Source organism: Camelus bactrianus, chromosome X (genome assembly GCF_048773025.1).
Source record: "Camelus bactrianus isolate YW-2024 breed Bactrian camel chromosome X, ASM4877302v1, whole genome shotgun sequence".
NCBI lineage: Eukaryota > Metazoa > Chordata > Mammalia > Artiodactyla > Camelidae > Camelus > Camelus bactrianus.
The window spans coordinates 1,015,042-1,034,474 of record NC_133575.1 but is presented as its reverse complement, the minus strand read 5'-3'; the positions used below and the strand labels follow the sequence as shown (position 1 = coordinate 1,034,474).

Genomic DNA, 19,433 nt, shown 5'->3' with positions numbered 1-19,433 from the left:
CGGCTCTGAGACTGCGCGCTGACAGAGTGCGCCACCATCCTCGAGCCTGGGGGGACCCGCTTCTCCGGGGACGCGGCTTCCTCAGGCCGACCTCTGCCCCCGGCGGTGAGAGAGAACGCCTCCCTGTCTGGGCACCTGTGTGTGGCGAGGACCCTCTGGAGCGAAGCCTGAGGCGAGGGTCTGGTGCCCGCGGATGGACGGGCGGGAAGTCACAGGGCTGGGGTGGCAGGAGGGGACTCCTGACAGCTGTCCTTCCCCCGGGGAGGGAGGGGGGCGGTAAAACCCACGCATTTTCAGGCCAGCGGGTGTGCATTTGGACACGTGGATGGAGGGGGCCCATGAACACGGGTGGGACAAGGCTGCTGTCTGCTGCAGCAGGAGGCCCAGTCTCGGTTCCCGCCCTGCCCGCCGCGGCTCTGACACCACGCGCTGCAGGGCGGAACCCAGAGGTTTCTTTTCACTCTTATTTTCCTGCCCCGCTCTCCCGTGGAGCTGAGTGCAAACTCAACCCTCGACCACCCCACTGGCGTGAACGCAGGGCAGGATGTCCCCTCGGGCTGGCGTCCAGGGGGGTCACTCGCCTGCGTGAGTCCCATTCCATTTATATGCTGAAATAAGACTCCTCCGGGCCATTTTCTCCCCGGGATGGGGGGGCACTGGCTTATCCACATTCTTCTTCCTCTTCGTGTTTGGGAGACAGCCCGAAATGCACAAGGATCGTCAGCCAGGTCTTCTGAGCTACAGAGGTGACCGTGTCAATCACACATTGATGCGATCATTCAGCAAATATTCACGGAGAGCCTGCTTATGGAGAGGCTCCAGGAGTGAGGCATGTTAGCGTTAAAAGAAAAGAAAAGAAAAGAAACAGGAATCAGTAAGATACAGCAGTCTGGGTGCACCCCTGTGTGTCTGTCTGTATGTCTGGGGTGGTGGTTGTTGATTGAGAGACAAGAGAGGGGGAAAGAGGAGGACAGAGAGACTCGTGCATCAGGACGTGTTACCAGGAGCAACCTGGCGTCTTCACAGTAAGACACTAACATCCCTAGGAAAGAGCAGCTGGAGGAGAAACGGGGCTTGGGAGGGAAGGGGCTGGCGCACCGCTGAGCACACCTGAGCCTCCGCGCGTCACCAGCACACCTGCTCCTCCCCAGGGTTCCCCCGACATCCCCTCCACCTCGCTCCCAGCGCCTCGGCTTTGTCGTCCTCACGCCCGGCGACAGGCGCGCGCACGCGCGGCCGTGGGGCCCGGCTGCAGGCCCGGGTGCGCCGCCGCCCACAGGGAGGCCCCCGGGGTCCGCGCCACACAGGTGTCCGGCCTCTAGCGACCCTGCCCCCGGCCGGGGCCGCGTGGCTCCGGGCCGCCCGAGCCCAGCTGTGCCTGTGAGACGCACCATCGGGCCGGGCGTGTGGTCAGGGCGGGGCCTGGGGTCAGGGCGGGGCCTGGGGTCAGGGCCTGGCGTGGGGTCACGGCTGGGCAGGTCCGTGCGTAGGGTCAGGACCGGGCGTGAGGTCAGAGATGGGCGGGGCCGGGCGTGGGGTCACGGATGGGCGGTCCCTGGCGTGGGGTCAAGGCTGGGCGGGGCCGGGCGTGAGGTCAGGGCCTGAAGTGGGGTCACGGCCAGGTCGGGCATGGGGTCAGGGCCGTGCGAGGGGTCATAGATGGGCGGGGCTGGGCGTGGGGTCACGGATGGGCGGTGCCTGGCGTGGGGTCAAGGCTGGGCAGGGCCGGCGTGAGGTCAGGGCCGTGCGTGGGGTCAGGGCCTGCGTGGGGTCACGGCTGGGAGGTGCCAGTAGTGGGGTCAGGGTTGGGAGAGCGTGGGGTCACAGCTGGGTGTGGCCGTGCGTGGGGTCAGGGCCGTGCGTGGGGTCAGGGCCTGGCGTGGGGTCACGTCTGTACAGGTCCGGGCGTGGGGTCAGGGTCGGGCATGCGGTCACGGATTGGCGGGGCCGGTCTTGGGGTCACGGATGGGCGGGGCCGGCGTGAGGTCAGGGCCTGGCGTGGGGTCAGGACCTGGCGTGGGGTCACGGCTGGGCGGGGCCGGGCGTGTGGTCAGGGCTGCGTGGGACCTGGCGTGTGTCATGGTTGGGCAGGACCGGGCGTGGGGTCAGAGCAGGGCATGGTGTTAGGGCTGGGTGGGTCCTGGCTTGGGGTCACGGCTGGGCAGGGCCATGCGTACGGGTTCAGAGCCGGTCGTGGGGTCAAGGCTGGGCGGGGCCGGGCGTGGGGTCATGTCCTTCCTGGGCGTGGGGTCAGGGCTGGGCGGGGCCGGACGTGGGGTCATGACCAGGCGTGGGGTCAGGGCTGGGCGGGGCCGGGCGTGGGGTCATGACCAAGCGTGGGGTCACGAATGGGCGGGGTCGGGCGTGGGGTCAGGGCCGTGCGTGGGGTCAGGGCATGATATAGGGTGACGGCTGGGCGGGGCGGGCGTGGGTTCAAGGGAGGCTGGGCGTGGGGTCAGGGCTGGGCGGGCCCGGTTGTTGGGTCATGATCCGGCGTGGGGTCAGGGTTGGGCGGGGCGTGGGGTTAGGGCTGGGCAGGCCCGGGGGTCGGGTCACGGCTGAGAGGAGTCAGGCGTGGGGTCACGACTGGGCGTGCTGGGGCGTGGGGTCAGGGCCGTGTGGAGCCTGGCGTAGGGTCAGGGCAGGGCGGGGCCGGGCGTGGGGTCAGGGCCGGGCCCGGCCAGTCAGCACCCCCGCCTCCTCGCCCCGCCCTCCCCCTCCCCTCGCCCACGGCCATGGCCGCGTCCTCCGACCCGCAGCACCGCGCTGGGCCCCGGCGCTGGGTCAGGAGCGTCTGTGGGGGGCACGGAGCGCCCCGGGCCGCCGCCGGGGCCGTGGGACCGGACTCCGGCTTCATTGCAGGTTAGCGCTGCCTTGGCGGTGAGCGTGGCTCCCAAATAGAAACAGACTTTGCGACATCCTGGGAGGGAGCCGGGGGGCGCCGTGCTCAAGGGGATAGTGGTCTCCTGACACGAACGCAGATCCCTGCATGGTTTTCGAGAAACTTGGCAAGCCGTGTACCCGAGTGTATAGACAGTTTGGGCAAGGCAGACTCTAGAAATGAGTAACCAAGGTGTGTAGGCAGTTTTTTGTTGTTTTTATTGAACTACCGTCACTTACAACGTGTCGCTTCCTGGTGCACACTGTCCCCAGTCACGCACATACGTGCAGATACTGATTTTCATATTTTCATATTCGTTTTCATTAAAGGTTATTACAAGATACTGAATATACTTCTCTGTGCTGTACAGAAGAAGTTTTTTTTTAATCTGTTTTTATATATAGTAGTTAACATTAGCAAATCTAAAACTCCCAAACTTCCCCCTTCCCACCTCTTTTCTCCCAGGAACCATAAGATTGTTTACTGTGTCAGTTGGGAGTTTTCGCTTTAGGGCAGGAGTTCTGAAATTTCTGGTTTCTGTGCCCAAATGCAGCCCCATTTGTCTGAATTATGGAAACAAAGTGACGCAATATTTCTTCTTACTGAATGATGCAAGCCGTATTTTTACGAGATTTCTAATTCCCTAAATGTTTGTTGGTTTGTTTGCTTTTGCTGGTGGGGTGGGAGGTGGTGGTAATTAGGGTTATTTATTTACTGTCACCGAGGTACTGGCTCGAACCCAGGACCTGGTGCACGCTAAGCATGTGCTCCAACACCGAGCTCTGCCCTCCCCCGAGATTCCTGCTTCCCTCGGAGTACACAGAGTCTCTAGGAAAGTGGTTGATTTTTTTTTTTTCTTTTGACCTGGTCGGTTGGGTTTCATTAATTCCCCGGAGTACCCTTCACACGTGCGCTCCTATCTGGTAAATTTAAATATTCTTTTTTGCCCACATAATATTCAGCACTATCGAATCCGGCCTCCTCGCTGCCCTGAGCAGATCCCCAACCCTTGCAAATCAGATTCTGTGTTTCAGAGAGCCGTCTGGGGGATCTTAAGGGTTTTTTTTTTTTTTTTTCTTTTTTTCCCGTCTTTCAACTAATTTCCTTTAGAATTTTCCAAACAAGTACACGCCTGCACCAAACTGACACTCGGGGAACTTCCAGTAGGCAATTTGGGGCCTTGTTTTGGTTGCAAATGAGGTGGGGCAGACGCCGCGTTCCTTTCCCCGGAGCTGTGCTGCGAATGGCTCCGAGTTTGCAGGCACCCAGGACGGAACCGAAGCGCCCCAAGCAGACACCTCCTTCCTCATGATATCATGGGAATGAGAAGGTCCCCACTGAGGGCCCGCATGAATCTGGGCACGACAGGAAAACAAGGAGATGAGGCATCTTTCCAGGTAGTTAAACCCGTGTAGAAAACCCCGGTACCTAATTGACGCTGGAAACTTCATCTTGGTTCTGACTTGTCATCACGCCGGCCAGGGGTTCCCCTGTTCACCTGGCATATCGGGGCGCAACTCCCGGAACGTTCCATCAGCAGCTGTCTGTTTGGGAAAGGAAAAGGTCACTCTTTCAGAAGTTTTATTTACTTTTTGATTGAGATAGTGTTGATTTACAGCATCATATTAGTTTCATGTGTACAGCATAGTGATTCACAATTTCTTCTTAAAGGTTATACTCCATTTATAGTTATTATAAAATATTGGCTGTGTTCCCCGTGTTGTACAATGTATCCTGCCAGCTTATTTATTCTGTACATAGTTTGTCCCTCTGACTCCCCTACCGTCATTGTCCTTCCCCCCTTCCCTGCCCCCACTGGTCCCCACCAACTTGTTCTCTGCATCTGTGAGTCTGCTTCTGTTTTGTTATATTCACTCGTTTGTTGTATCTGTTTAGATTTCACGTATAAGTGATACCACACAGTATTTGTATTTCTCTGTCTGATTTATATCACTCAGCATAATGCTCCCTCCAGGTCCATCCATGTTGCTGCAAATGGCATTCTTTTATTCTTTTTCATGGTTGAGTAGTATTCCATTGTATAAATACACCACATCTCCTTTCTTCATTCTTCTGCTGAAGGACATTTAAGTTGCTTCCATGTCTTGGTGGTTTTAATAATGCTGCTATGAACATGAAGTGCATGTATTTTTTTTTTTTTGAACCAAAAATTTGAGCTTAAAGATCTCGAACTCTGCATTTTAACTGACACAAGAGCCACTCTTGGGAGATTCTGACTAGGTCTTTCAGCTTTAATAAATGCTTGGACTTTTTATGGTTTTGGCCTATGGAGCCAAGCTCATCTGTTCCAGTTTGCTTAGCAATATTGGAATTTCTGATTTGCAGGTGGTAACAAATCAGGCTGGCCGTGCTGCTTCCTTTGGGTGAGAGAGGCGGATGTCGGAATGCAGACATGTCCTCCAGGTGTCCTCTCCCGGAACCAACTTTCTTCGACTTTGGTTTTGAACTTCAAGAAAAGGACAGCCCAGGATAGATACGGACGTGTGAGTAAGAGAAAGGAAATTTATAAAGTTTTAACGTGTCAGCAGAGGTAAACAAAAGAACGTGTTTCTAGCATGGAAAGCAGGCGTGTTTTATTAGAAATTGGATTTAACTAGAATTACTTTTATGAGACCTTTTTTGGTTACTTCCCAACCATATTTGATAACTCAGTATGAAAACCCCAAGGTGTCGTGAATCCTGTTTTCCTTTGATAAACTCAAACGTGCTCCATTCAGGAAACATCCGCTGTGGCTGGATATGAATTATCGAGTCCTAGGACAGAGGAAGAATCAGGCCGGAACGTTCCAAAACTCCACAGACTGCCTCTTTCCTGCATGTGCCACCCAGATGGAAAATCCCAAAGAGCCTCAACCGTCTTGATTTTCAAATCCGCTCCGATTTACTCTGCTTTAGAAAGAGCACGACAAAGAATTCATCTTCTTTGCAGAATCAGGTGGCAGGTCTCTGGGCTCCTCCCTCTGGCTGGCTGTAAGGGACCATCCGGTCGGCAGGATTCATTTGGGGAGAACCTAAATTTGAGCTCGCAGGCATGGTTCTCCCATCCCCGGGTTCCATGAGGCTGAGACTATCTGCTTGTTCTGCAAGGGGTCGACGCGTGAAACAAGGTAACCAGAGCTCTGTCTTCCTCACCTACACTGCTCAGGGGAGCCTAGGTTGTACTGCAACGCCAGAATCTCAGACACTTTGTGCCCCCCACCCCCGAAGAATGATCTGTCCTCACCGTGTTTCCGGTGGGAATGTAGATGTCTGAGCTGACAATGCCTTCACTGTAAACTCTGACCTCAGTTATCACAGGAGGACACAGTCACTGATATGGGCTGCCCACCCCTCACGTTTGCACGGTGACACTGGACCTGTCCCACAAGGCATGCTGGGAAACGTGGGTGTGAGATGCAGGGACCAGTGGGTACCACTGTCTCTGCCCCAAACTCTCAGATCTGCTGACCCCAGTCAAACACCAAAACAAATGCGTATCAATAGTAATTTTACCCTCCTCCTGGGAGAGACCTGGGTATTCTGTATAAACCGGGGGTTAATACCCATATGGACCACGAAGGTAGGAGAAGAAAGCAAAGATGGTAGCGATGTGGGCTCCTGGTCCGAGCAGATTCTAGGTGTTTGGGAATGCAGGGAAAACTTCTAGACAAGAAAAAGTAAGAGTAAGAAGGAACTGGGCATACCCATCCAATAGCTCCTATTTTTTCTTTTTTTTTTTTTAATTGAGTTATAGTCCATTTACAATGTTGTGTCAATTTCTACTGCACAGCACAGTGCTTCAGTCATACACGAACATAAATATATTCATTTTCATATTCTTTTCCACTGTGATCTAATACAAGATCTTGAGCATATTTCCCTGTGCTATACAGTACAATGTTGTTTATTTATTCTACATTTTGAAATCCCAGTCTGTCCCTTCCGACCCCCCGCCCCCTTGGCAAGCACAAGTTTGTTTTCTATGTCCATGAGTCTGTTTCTGTTTCGTATTTATGGATTTTTTCTTTTTAGGTTCCACATGGGAGCGATCTCATATGGTCATTTTCTTTCTCTTTCTGGCTTGCTTCACATAGAATGACATTCTCCAGGTCCATCCATGTTGCTGCAAATGGCATTATTTTATTCTTTTTTATGGCAGAGTAATATTCCATTGTATAAACGTACCACCTCTTCTTCATCCAGTCATCTCTTGATGGACATTTAGGCTGCTTCCATGTCTTGGCTCTTGTAAACAGTGCTACCATGAACACTGGGGTGCTGGTGTCATTTTGAAGTAGGGTTCCTTCTGGATATGTGCCCAGGAGCAGGATTCCTGGATCACATAATAAGTGTATTCCTACTATTTGAGGGATCTCCATAGTGTTTTCCACAGAGGCTTCACCAAACTGCATTCCCACTAGCAGTGTAGGAGGGACCCCTTCTCTCCACAGCCTCTCCAGCATTTGTTGTTTGTGGACTTTTGAACGACGGGCATTCTGACTGGTGTGAGGTGATACCTCATTGTAGCTTTGATTTGCATTTGTCTGATATTTAGTGATATTGAGCCTTTTTTCATGTGTTTATTGAACATTTGTATGTCTTCCTTAGAGAATTGCTTGTTTAGGTCTCCTGCCCATTTTTGGATTGGGTTTGTTTTTTTCTTATTAAGCTGTAAGAATTGTTTATATATGCTGGAGCTGAAGCCCTTGTCAGTTGCATCTTTTGCAAATATTTTCTCCCATTCTATAAGTTATCATTTTGTTTTGCTTATTGTTCCCTTTGCTGTGAAAAAGCTTGTAAGTTTAATTTTGGCTACTATTTTTAAAACGTGGAGAAGAACAAGTGTCAGCGAGGATGTGGGGCAACCAGCACCCCTGTGCCCTGTTGGTGGGAATGTAAATGGTGCAGCTGCTACAGGAAACAGGCGTCAAAAATTAAACATAGAATCACCTCGTGATCCAGCAGTCCCAATTCCGGGTGTGTATGCAGAAGAACTGAGAGCAGGGTCTTCACCCCCATGTTCACAGCAGCACTGTGTACAGTAGACAAAGCATGGAAGCAATCTAAGTGCGTATCAGCAGATGACTGGATAAAGCAGAAGTGGTACATTCATACAACGGAATACTACTCAGCCATGAGAAATGATAAAATATTGCCATTTGCAGCCACATGGATGGACTTGGAGATTATCACACAAAGTGAAGTCAGACAGAGAAAGACAAATATCATATGATATCACTTATATGTGGAATGTAAAATACGATAGAAATGAACTTATTTACAAAACAGAAACAGACTCACAGACAGAAAACATAGTTACCGGAGGGGGGAGGAGGGAAGGATAAATTAGGAGTTTGGGATTAGCAGATACACACTACTGTATATAAAGCAGATAAACAACAAGGTCCTACTGTAGAGCACAGGGAACTATATTCAATATATTGTAATAACTTATGATAAAAAAAATGTAAAAAGAAATATTTGGATGTTCATTTATGACGGAAGCATTATGCTGGACACCAGAAATTGACACAGCCTTGTAAACTGACTAGACTTCAAGAAAAATACATTATATGTACACAAAAACTTTTTTAATGGTCTGCACAAAAGAGAGAAACAGAACTGCTGAGTTCAAGTACTGATGCAGGCCCTCTGTGCTGTGAGAAACCAAACTTTAGTGAGCTTAAGGGAAAACAAATACATTAGTTTAGAAACACTGAGAAGATTCGCCAAAGCCCACTTGTGAGAAACAGGGTTTCCTACAAAGGAATACGGCAGGGATGGGTCACAAGCACTAATTATAGAAATGACAGAAGATACGTGCAGGCCAGCAGCGACTTAACAAAAATGCAGTGTCGTTTATCAGGGAGGGGAAAAAAAAAAAGGAGAGAAGAGGAGGCAGGGAAGAGGAGGGAGGGAAGGAAGAACAGAATGTGGGGTCACAAACTAGACACATGAGTCTCGTGTCTGCGTTTCGCGGGTAACAGAACGGCGGCGGCAGCCGGGAGATGGACCCTGAAGTTTCCCCCGGCTCGGCACGCGGGGATCGCTGTGTGCGTTCTGGTGCACGGAGTCCCTGCAGCTGGGATGAGCGTGACTCGTGATCAAGCAAAAGTAAAAACTGACTAAATCCTTGAGAAATGCTCAGATCGTCAGCTGCAGCCTCGAAACATCAAGCCCTCCTGAAGAAGCTTGTGTTTTACTGATCCGGGGCCAAAACACCTTTTTATGGATTGGTACCCACTGTAAAAAAACAAAAACAAACAAACAAAAACAACCAAATTGTGCAAAAGAAAAAAAAATACATGTTCAAAAAAGGAAGAGGAAAAAGAAGTAAAAGTGACCCAAACAACCAGTTGCCCCAGCTCCGTCCGGTCGTGGCGGTGCAGCCCGGCTAAGCCAGCGGACCCTGAGGTCAAGGTCAAACCATCCCTGACCCTCCCGCGCCACCGTAACTTACTTGCCACAGCCTTATTCCATGCTGTTGCCTTTTCAGAGTCTATCCGTGTCCCCAGGGCTCCCCCGTTCTCTGAGGGGGCCCAGTGCTCCCCGGGGCTACCTCGGGGTGTTCCCCAGCCACGTGCTCCTGGGGATGGGCTGCTGGATGGCTTTTGGGCCTGAATCCCTGCCCCAGATTCCTTGGAGCCGTGCCCCTCGCCCCCCGCCTGCATCCCCACCCACACGCACCTTCCTATCTTCGAGGTACCCCATCCTGAGCCGCGACCACCTCCAAAATGCCAGGGGCCGCTGTCCCCTGTAATCCGTCCTGTCCCTTCCCCAATGCCCACCCATCCGGGCAGGTTCTGAGAAGTCACCATGGCACAGAGGAAAGGGCCCAGCGGGGAACTCGGGCAATCCCTTGGGCTCCCACATCCCTGGCGGGCGGGCAGCCTTCGTTTCTTCCTCCCCGCGGGGTCACAGAGATGAGGACGTGACTGTCGGAGCCCTGGAGGGGAGGGCGGGGGCCTTAAATCATAGCGATTCCATGACCTCTCCTCCTCTACGCGTCCTCCGTCCAGAAATTGGGGCCACCCCCAGGAACCCCGACGCCGACAAAGATGAATTAATGGATGTCACTTGTCCCCAGCATCTGGAGACGCTGGCTGTAATTACATCTTCACCAGGACCTCGAAACCCACGTCTCCTGAGTCACCGAGCTCTCCCGTGGTTTCATTTAAAATCTAACTCCTGGTTATGAACGTTCAATATTGGGGGCAAAGCGTTCCCCGTCTCCTCCACCCAGAAGCCACCCCTTGTCTCATTTGAAAAGTCACGGAGGTGTCACTTCACATCCATGTAATTTCCGGGGCGACCTGGGTTGGCGATGAGCTTTTTCTTTTGTTTTGCCGTTCAGTTAGTTAAATTCCGTCGGTGCAAGCTCGTGGTGGGGAAAATCGATCGGTGACCTGGCTTCAGCGTGTGTAGTCATGTTGTTTAGGGACCAGAGGGCCCCCCGGACGGGAGCTTGACCTCAGTGTCACCTCCGCTGAGGCTGGAGGCTAATTCACAATCCTTCTGTACAAACACAGCGCTCTCTGCCCAGGGAGGCAGCCCGTTTGCCGTTTGTCTCCTGCGTCCTTACGGGTGAGGGAAGGGGGCCAAGAGGTGACGGGCGAGGCAGCTCACAGGGTGGGATTCACAGCTGCGCCTCCTGGGGCCCGGCTCCCGGAAACCCCCGTGTCTGCGTGTCTGCACGGGGTTCAGGGTCCCGGCCTCGAACTCCCCTCCCAGCCCTCCTGCCCCTTGTGGACGCCTGATTCCTTCTTCAGGCTTCACGTCCATCTGCCCGGGACTCCGTCCCAGCGAAGCCCCCGCGTTCCTGTCCTTCATGGAGCTCACAGAGCCTAGCAATGACTGTGTTTTGCTTTTTATTTTTTAATATCATGAACACACTGGGCAGTTTCAAGTTTACAGAAAAACCGAGCAGTGCAGAGTTCACTGCAGCTCCCCGTGTTACCTGCACTGTATCGGGTACATTTGTTACCACTGCTGAGACAAAATCGACACATTAGTATTCACGGATGTCCACTGTTCCCTTGGGGCTCATCTTGGTGTTGTGCGGGCCGCGGGTTTGGACTCGTGGATGATGACGTGTATCCACCGTGTTCGTGGCATACGGAACGGCTTCACTGCCCTCTTTGTAGGATGCGATAATGATATGTGACGTGTATCCAAACCCATGAACTGTGCAAATCCAGGAGGGAACCCTAATTCGAGTAAAGTGGACGTTGGGTGATTACAATGTGTCAATTTAGGTTCATCAATTACAACGATTAGCTCTAGTGGGGGCGGATATTGAGTCTGTGCAAGTGGGGGGCAGGGGATATGCGGGGCATCTCTGTACCCTCCCTTCAGTTCGGCTGTGACCCTGAAACTGCTCTTTAAAAAAGAAAGTGACTGTCCTTTCTGACTGGATTACCGCGTTCTGTTGATTCTTACTTTGTGGTTGGCTTGATTCCTTTGATAACTCTGTACGTTTAAAAAGCGAATACTCTACAATGTTCTTAGAGATAATGAGCCGTACCTACATGTAAACTAAAAAAATGTGTATTGCAGTATATTGTGTGTGCGTATTTACATGCAATATGTTGTATTATGTGCAAATTGTAACAATTCTACCTAACTGAATAATGAAAAAAAGAAAGAAAACTGGCTAATCTACAAATATATATATATATTAAGCCTTTAAAAATAAGAAAATTCCTCTGTGCTCCACGTGTCCCTCCCTCCCGGCAACCGCTGACCATGTCCGTCATCAGCCTTACGGGCAGGGCGACCTGCTCTGTGTCTGTCACCTGGGACAGGTGTGTGCGACCTGGGTGGGCGGCGTGGCGATTTTACGGCTCTGAGACTGCGCGCTGACAGAGTGCGCCACCATCCTCGAGCCTGGGGGGACCCGCTTCTCCGGGGACGCGGCTTCCTCAGGCCGACCTCTGCCCCCGGCGGTGAGAGAGAACGCCTCCCTGTCTGGGCACCTGTGTGTGGCGAGGACCCTCTGGAGCGAAGCCTGAGGCGAGGGTCTGGTGCCCGCGGATGGACGGGCGGGAAGTCACAGGGCTGGGGTGGCAGGAGGGGACTCCTGACAGCTGTCCTTCCCCCGGGGAGGGAGGGGGGCGGTAAAACCCACGCATTTTCAGGCCAGCGGGTGTGCATTTGGACACGTGGATGGAGGGGGCCCATGAACACGGGTGGGACAAGGCTGCTGTCTGCTGCAGCAGGAGGCCCAGTCTCGGTTCCCGCCCTGCCCGCCGCGGCTCTGACACCACGCGCTGCAGGGCGGAACCCAGAGGTTTCTTTTCACTCTTATTTTCCTGCCCCGCTCTCCCGTGGAGCTGAGTGCAAACTCAACCCTCGACCACCCCACTGGCGTGAACGCAGGGCAGGATGTCCCCTCGGGCTGGCGTCCAGGGGGGTCACTCGCCTGCGTGAGTCCCATTCCATTTATATGCTGAAATAAGACTCCTCCGGGCCATTTTCTCCCCGGGATGGGGGGGCACTGGCTTATCCACATTCTTCTTCCTCTTCGTGTTTGGGAGACAGCCCGAAATGCACAAGGATCGTCAGCCAGGTCTTCTGAGCTACAGAGGTGACCGTGTCAATCACACATTGATGCGATCATTCAGCAAATATTCACGGAGAGCCTGCTTATGGAGAGGCTCCAGGAGTGAGGGATGTCAGCATGAAAAAAAAAAAAAGAAAGAAAGAAACAGGAATCAGTAAGATACAGCAGTCTGGGTGCACCCCTGTGTGTCTGTCTGTATGTCTGGGGTGGTGGTTGTTGATTGAGAGACAAGAGAGGGGGAAAGAGGAGGACAGAGAGACTCGTGCATCAGGACGTGTTACCAGGAGCAACCTGGCGTCTTCACAGTAAGACACTAACATCCCTAGGAAAGAGCAGCTGGAGGAGAAACGGGGCTTGGGAGGGAAGGGGCTGGCGCACCGCTGAGCACACCTGAGCCTCCGCGCGTCACCAGCACACCTGCTCCTCCCCAGGGTTCCCCCGACATCCCCTCCACCTCGCTCCCAGCGCCTCGGCTTTGTCGTCCTCACGCCCGGCGACAGGCGCGCGCACGCGCGGCCGTGGGGCCCGGCTGCAGGCCCGGGTGCGCCGCCGCCCACAGGGAGGCCCCCGGGGTCCGCGCCACACAGGTGTCCGGCCTCTAGCGACCCTGCCCCCGGCCGGGGCCGCGTGGCTCCGGGCCGCCCGAGCCCAGCTGTGCCTGTGAGACGCACCATCGGGCCGGGCGTGTGGTCAGGGCGGGGCCTGGGGTCAGGGCGGGGCCTGGGGTCAGGGCCTGGCGTGGGGTCACGGCTGGGCAGGTCCGTGCGTAGGGTCAGGACCGGGCGTGAGGTCAGAGATGGGCGGGGCCGGGCGTGGGGTCAGGGATGGGCGGGGCCGGGCGTGGGGTCAGGACCGAGGGTGAGGTCAGGACCGGGCGTGGGGTCAGAGGCCTGGCAAGTGTGGGGTCACGGCTGGGCGGGGCCGAGCGTGAGGCCACGGCCGTCCGTGGGGTCACGGCTGGGCGGAGCCGGGCGTGAGGTCAGGGCCTGAAGTGGGGTCACGGCCAGGTCGGGCATGGGGTCAGGGCCGTGCGAGGGGTCATAGATGGGCGGGGCCAGGCATGGGGTCAGGGCCGGCCGGACGTGGGGTCACGGAAGGGCGGGGTCGGGCGTGGGGTCAGGAATGGGCGGGGCCGGGCGTGGGGTCAGGGTCGGGCGTCGGGTCACGGCCGGGCGAGCGTGAGGTCAGGGCAGGGCGGGGCCGGACGTGGGGTCACGGATGGGCGGTGCCTGGCGTGGGGTCAAGTCTGGGCGGGGCCGGCGTGAGGTCAGGGCCATGCGAGCCTGGCGTAGGGTCAGGGCTGGGCGTGGGGTCACGGATCCTCGTGGGCGGGTGTTAGGGTCAGGGCCTGGCGTGGGGTCACGAATGGCGGGGCCGGTCGTGGGGTTACGGCCTGGCGTCGGGTCACGGCTGGGAGGAGCCGTGCGTGGGGTCAGGGCCTGGCGTGGGGTCACGTCTGTACAGGTCCGGGCGTGGGGTCAGCGCCGGGAGGGCGTGGGTTCACGGCTGGGCGGGAATGGGCGTGGGGTTATGGCCAGGGGTGGGGTCAGGGCTGAGCGGGGCCGGGTTGACGTCAGGGCCAGGCGTGGGGTCACGGCTGGGAGGAGCCAGGCGTGGGGTCAGGGTCGGGAGGGCGTGGGTCACGGCCCGGTGTGGGGTCTGGGCTGGGAGGGGCTGGGCGTAAGGTAACGGTGGGCGGGGCCGGGCATGGGGTCACGGCTGGGCGGGTCCTGACGTGTGGCAGGGCGGGCCGGGGCCGGGTGTGGGGTCACGGTGGGCCTGGCGTGGGGTCACGACCGGGCGGGACCAGGCGAGGGGTCAGGACCGGGCCCGCCCAGTCAGCACCCCTGCCTCCTCGCCCCGCCCTCCCCCTCCCCTGGCCACGGCCATGGCTTTGTCCTCCGACCCGCAGCACCGCGCTGGGCCCCGGCGCTGGGTCAGGAGTGTCCGTGGGGGGCACGGAGCGCCCCGGGCCGCCGCCGGGGCCGTGGGACCGGACTCCGGCTTGATTGCAGGTTAGCGCTGCCTTGGCGGTGAGCGTGGCTCCAAAATAGAATCAGACTTTGCGACATCCTGGGAGGGAGCCGGGGGGCGTCGTGCTCAAGGGGATAATGGTCTCCTGACACGAACGCAGATCCCTGCACGGTTTTCGAGAAACTTGGCAAGCGAGGTACCCGAGTGTATAGACAGTTTGGGCAGGGGAGACTCTGAAAATGACTAACCAAGGTGTGTAGGCAGTTTTTTGTTTGTTTTTATTGAAGTACCATCAGTTACAACGTGTCACTTTCTCGTGCACACTGTCCCCAGTCACGCACATACGTGCATTTTCATATTTTCATATTCGTTTTCATTAAACGTTATTACAAGATATTGAATATAGTTCCCTGCGCTGTACAGAAGAAATTTTTTTAATCTGTTTTTAGATATAGTAGCTAACATTTGCAAATCTAAAACTCCCAAACTTCCCCCTTCCCACCTCTTTTCTCCCAGGAACCATTAGATTGTTTACTGTGTCAGTTGGGAGTTTTCGCTCTAGGGCAGGAGTTCTGAAATTTCTGGTTTCTGTGCCCAAATGCAGCCATTTGAATGATGGAAACAAAGTAACGCAATATTTCTTCTTACTGAATGATGCAAGCCGTATTTTTACGAGATTTCTAATTCCCTAAATGTTTGTTGGTTTGTTTGCTTTTGCTGGTGGGGTGGGAGGTGGTGGTAATTAGGGTTATTTATTTACTGTCACCGAGGTACTGGCTCGAACCCAGGACCTGGTGCACGCTAAGCATGTGCTCCAACACCGAGCTCTGCCCTCCCCCGAGATTCCTGCTTCCCTCGGAGTACACAGAGTCTCTAGGAAAGTGGTTGATTTTTTTTTTTTCTTTTGACCTGGTCGGTTGGGTTTCATTAATTCCCCGGAGTACCCTTCACACGTGCGCTCCTATCTGGTAAATTTAAATATTCTTTTTTGCCCACATAATATTCAGCACTATCGAATCCGGCCTCCTCGCTGCCCTGAGCAGATCCCCAACCCTTGCAAATCAGATTCTGTGTTTCAGAGAGCCGTCTGGGGGATCTTAAGGGGTTTTTTTTTTTTTTTTTTTTTCTTCTTTTCTTTCCGTCTTTCAACTAATTTCCTTTAGAATTCTCCAAACAAGTACACGCCTGCACCAAACTGACACTCGGGGAACTTCCAGTAGGCAATTTGGGGCCTTGTTTTGGTTGCAAATGAGGTGGGGCAGACGCCGCGTTCCTTTCCCCGGAGCTGTGCTGCGAATGGCTCCGAGTTTGCAGGCACCCAGGACGGAACCGAAGCGCCCCAAGCAGACACCTCCTTCCTCATGATATCATGGGAATGAGAAGGTCCCCACTGAGGGCCCGCATGAATCTGGGCACGACAGGAAAACAAGGAGATGAGGCATCTTTCCAGGTAGTTAAACCCGTGCAGAAAAGCCCGGTACCTAATTGACGCTGGAAACTTCATCTTGGTTCTGACTTGTCATCACGCCGGCCGGGGGTTCCCCTGTTCACCTGGCATATCGGAGCACAACTCCCGGAACGTTCCATCAGCAGCTGTCTGTTTGGGAAAGGAAAAGGTCACTCTTTCAGAAGTTTTATTTATTTACTTTTTGATTGAGATAGTGTTGATTTACAGCATCATATTAGTTTCAGGTGTACAGCATAGTGATTCACAATTTCTTCTTAAAGGTTATACTCCATTTATAGTTATTATAAAATATTGGCTGTGTTCCCCGTGTTGTACAATGTATCCTGCCAGCTTATTTATTCTGTACATAGTTTGTCCCTCTGACTCCCCTACCGTCATTGTCCTTCCCCCCTTCCCTGCCCCCACTGGTCCCCACCAACTTGTTCTCTGCATCTGTGAGTCTGCTTCTGTTTTGTTATATTCACTCGTTTGTTGTATCTTTTTAGATTTCACATATAAGTGATACCATACAGTATTTGTATTTCTCTGTCTGATTTATATCACTCAGCATAATGCTCCCTCCAGGTCCATCCATGTTGCTGCAAATGGCATTCTTTTATCCCTTTTCATGGTTGAGTAGTATTCCATTGTATACATACACCACATCTCCTTTCTTCATTCTTCTGCTGATGGACATTTAAGTTGCTTCCATGTCTTGGTGGTTTTAATAATGCTGCTATGAACATGAAGTGCATGTATTTTTTTTTTTTTTTTGAACCAAAACTTTGAGCTTAAAGATCTCGAACTCTGCATTTTAACTGACACAAGAGCCACTCTTGGGAGATTCTGACTGGGTCTTTCAGCTTTAATAAATGCTTGGACTTTTTATGGTTTTGGCCTATGGAGCCAAGCTCATCTGTTCCAGTTTGCTTAGCAATATTGGAATTTCTGATTTGCAGGTGGTAACAAATCAGGCTGGCCGTGCTGCTTCCTTTGGGTGAGAGAGGCGGATGTCGGAATGCAGACATGTCCTCCAGGTGTCCTCTCCCGGAACCAATTTTCTTCGACTTTGGTTTTGAACTTCAAGAAAAGGACTGCCCAAGATAAATACGGACGTGTGAGTAAGAGAAAGGAAATTTATAAAATCTTAAAGTGTCAGCAGAGGTAAACAAAAGAACGTGTTTCCAGCATGGAAAGCAGGCACGTTTTATTGAAAATCAGATTTAACTAGAATTACTTTTATGAGACCTTTTTTGGTTACTTCCCAACCATATTTGATAACTCGGTATGAAAACCCCAAGGTGTCGTGAGCCCTGTTTTGCTGTGATAACCCCAAACGTGCTTCCATTCAGGAAACATCCGCTGTGGCTGGATATGAATTATCGAGTCCTAGGACAGAGGAAGAATCAGGCCGGAACGTTCCAAACTCCACAGACTGCCTCTTTCCTGGACGCGCCACCCAGATGGAAAATCCCAAAGAGCCTCAACCGTCTTGATGTTCAAATCCGCTCCGATTTACTCTGCTTTAGAAAGAGCACCACAAGGAATTCATCTTCTTTGGAGAATCAGGTGGCAGGTCTCTGGGCTCCTCCCTCTGGCTGGCTGTCAGGAACCATCCCGTCGGCAGGATTGATTTGGGGAGAACCTAAATTTGAGCTCGCAGGCGTGGTTCTCCCCTCCCCCAACCCCGTTCCATAAGGCTGAGACTATCTGCTTGTTCTGCAAGGGGTCTACGTGTGAAACAAAGTAACCAGAGCTCTGTCTTCCTCACTTAGACACTGCTCAGGGGAGCCTAGGTTGTACTGCAACCCTAGAATCTCACACACTTTGTGCCCCCCACCCCCGAAGACTGATCTGTCCTCGCTGTGTTCCCGGTGGGAATGCAGATGTCTGAGCTGACGATGCCTTCACTGTGAACTCTGACCTTCTCAGTTAACACAGGAGGACACAGACGCTGATGTGGGCGGCACGCCCCTCACGTTTGCACGGTGACACTGGACGTGTCCCACAAGGCATGCTGGGAAATGTGGGCGCCAGATTCAGGGACCAGTGGGTACCGCTGTCTCTGCCCCAAACCCTCAGATCTGCTGACCCCAGTCAAACACCAAAACAAATGCTTATCAATAGTAATTTTACCCTCCTCCTGTGAGAGACCTGGGTGTTCTGTATAACCTGGGGGTTAACAGCCATACGGACCACGATGGTAGGAGAAGAAACCAAAGATGGTAGCGATGTGGACTCCTGGTCGGAGCAGATCCTAGGTGTACAGGCAATGCAGGGTAAAGTTCTAGATGAGAAAAAGTAAGAGTAAAAAGGAATTGCGCATACCCATACGATGGCTCCTATTTTTTCTTCGTTTTTTTAATTGAGTTATAGTCAGTTTACAATGTTGTGTCAATTTCTGGTGTGCAGCACAGTGCTTCAGTCATACGTGAACATACTTATATTCCATTTCACATTGTTTTTCACTGTGACCTAATACAAGATCTTGAACATATTTCCCTGTGCTATACAGTATAATCTTGTTTATCTGTTCTACATTTTGGAATCCCAGTCTGTGCCTTCCCAGCCCCCGCCCCCTTGGCGACCACAAGTTTGTTTTCTATGTCTATGAGTCTGTTTCTGTTTCGTATTTATGGATGTTTTCTTTTTAGATTCCACATGGGAGCGATCTCATATGGTCATTTTCTTTCTCTTTCTGGCTTGCTTCACTTAGAATGACATTCTACCCTTCCATCCGTGTTGCAGCAAATGGCATTTTATTTTTTATGGCTGAGTAGTATTCCATTGTATAAACATACCACATCGTCTTCATCCAGTCATCTGTTGATGGACATTTAGGCTGCTTCCATGTCTTCGCTGTTGTAAATAGTGCTGCTATGAACACTGGGGTGCAGGTGTCATTTTGAAGTAGGGTTCCTTCTGGATATGTGCCCAGGAGCAGGATTCCTCAGTCATATGGTAAGTCTATTCCTAGTCTATATGGTAAGTCTATTCCTAGGCTTTTGAGGAATCTCAATAGTGTTTACCACAGTGGCTCCACCAAACTGCATTCCCGCCAGCAGTGTAGGAGGGTCCCCTTGTCTCCACAGCCTCTGCAGCATTTGCCATTTGTGGACTTTGAAATGATGGCCATTCTGACTGGTATGAGATGAGACCTTATGGTAGCTTTGATTTGCATTTGTCTGATATTTAGTGATATTGAGCATTTTTTTCATGTGTTTATTGATCATTTGTATATCTTCATTGGAAAATTGCTTGTTTAGGTCTTCTGCCCATTTTTGGATTGGGTTTGTTTTTTTCTTATTAAGCTGTAAGAATTGTTTATATATGCTGGAGCTGAAGCCCTTGTCAGTTGCATCTTTTGCAAATATTTTCTCCCATTCTATAAGTTATCATTTTGTTTTGCTTACTGTTCCCTTTGCTGTGAAAAAGCTTGTAAGTTTAATTTTGGCTACTATTTTTAAAACGTGGAGAAGAACAAGTGTTAGCGAGGATGTGGGGCAACCAACACCCCTGTGCCCTGTTGGTGGGAATGTAAATGGTGCAGCTGCTACAGGAAACAGGCG

The 19,433-nt window shown here is 52.7% G+C and overlaps 1 long non-coding RNA gene across 1 annotated transcript; it reads left to right on the top strand.

Annotated features, from left to right (window-relative positions):
- Positions 1-5,097: 5,097 nt before the first annotated feature.
- On the top strand, positions 5,098-18,197 carry LOC141576331 (uncharacterized). The gene is made up of 2 exons (XR_012504683.1): positions 5,098-5,385; positions 16,824-18,197. It is a non-coding gene; the product is annotated as an uncharacterized LOC141576331 (long non-coding RNA).
- Positions 18,198-19,433: the final 1,236 nt, after the last annotated feature.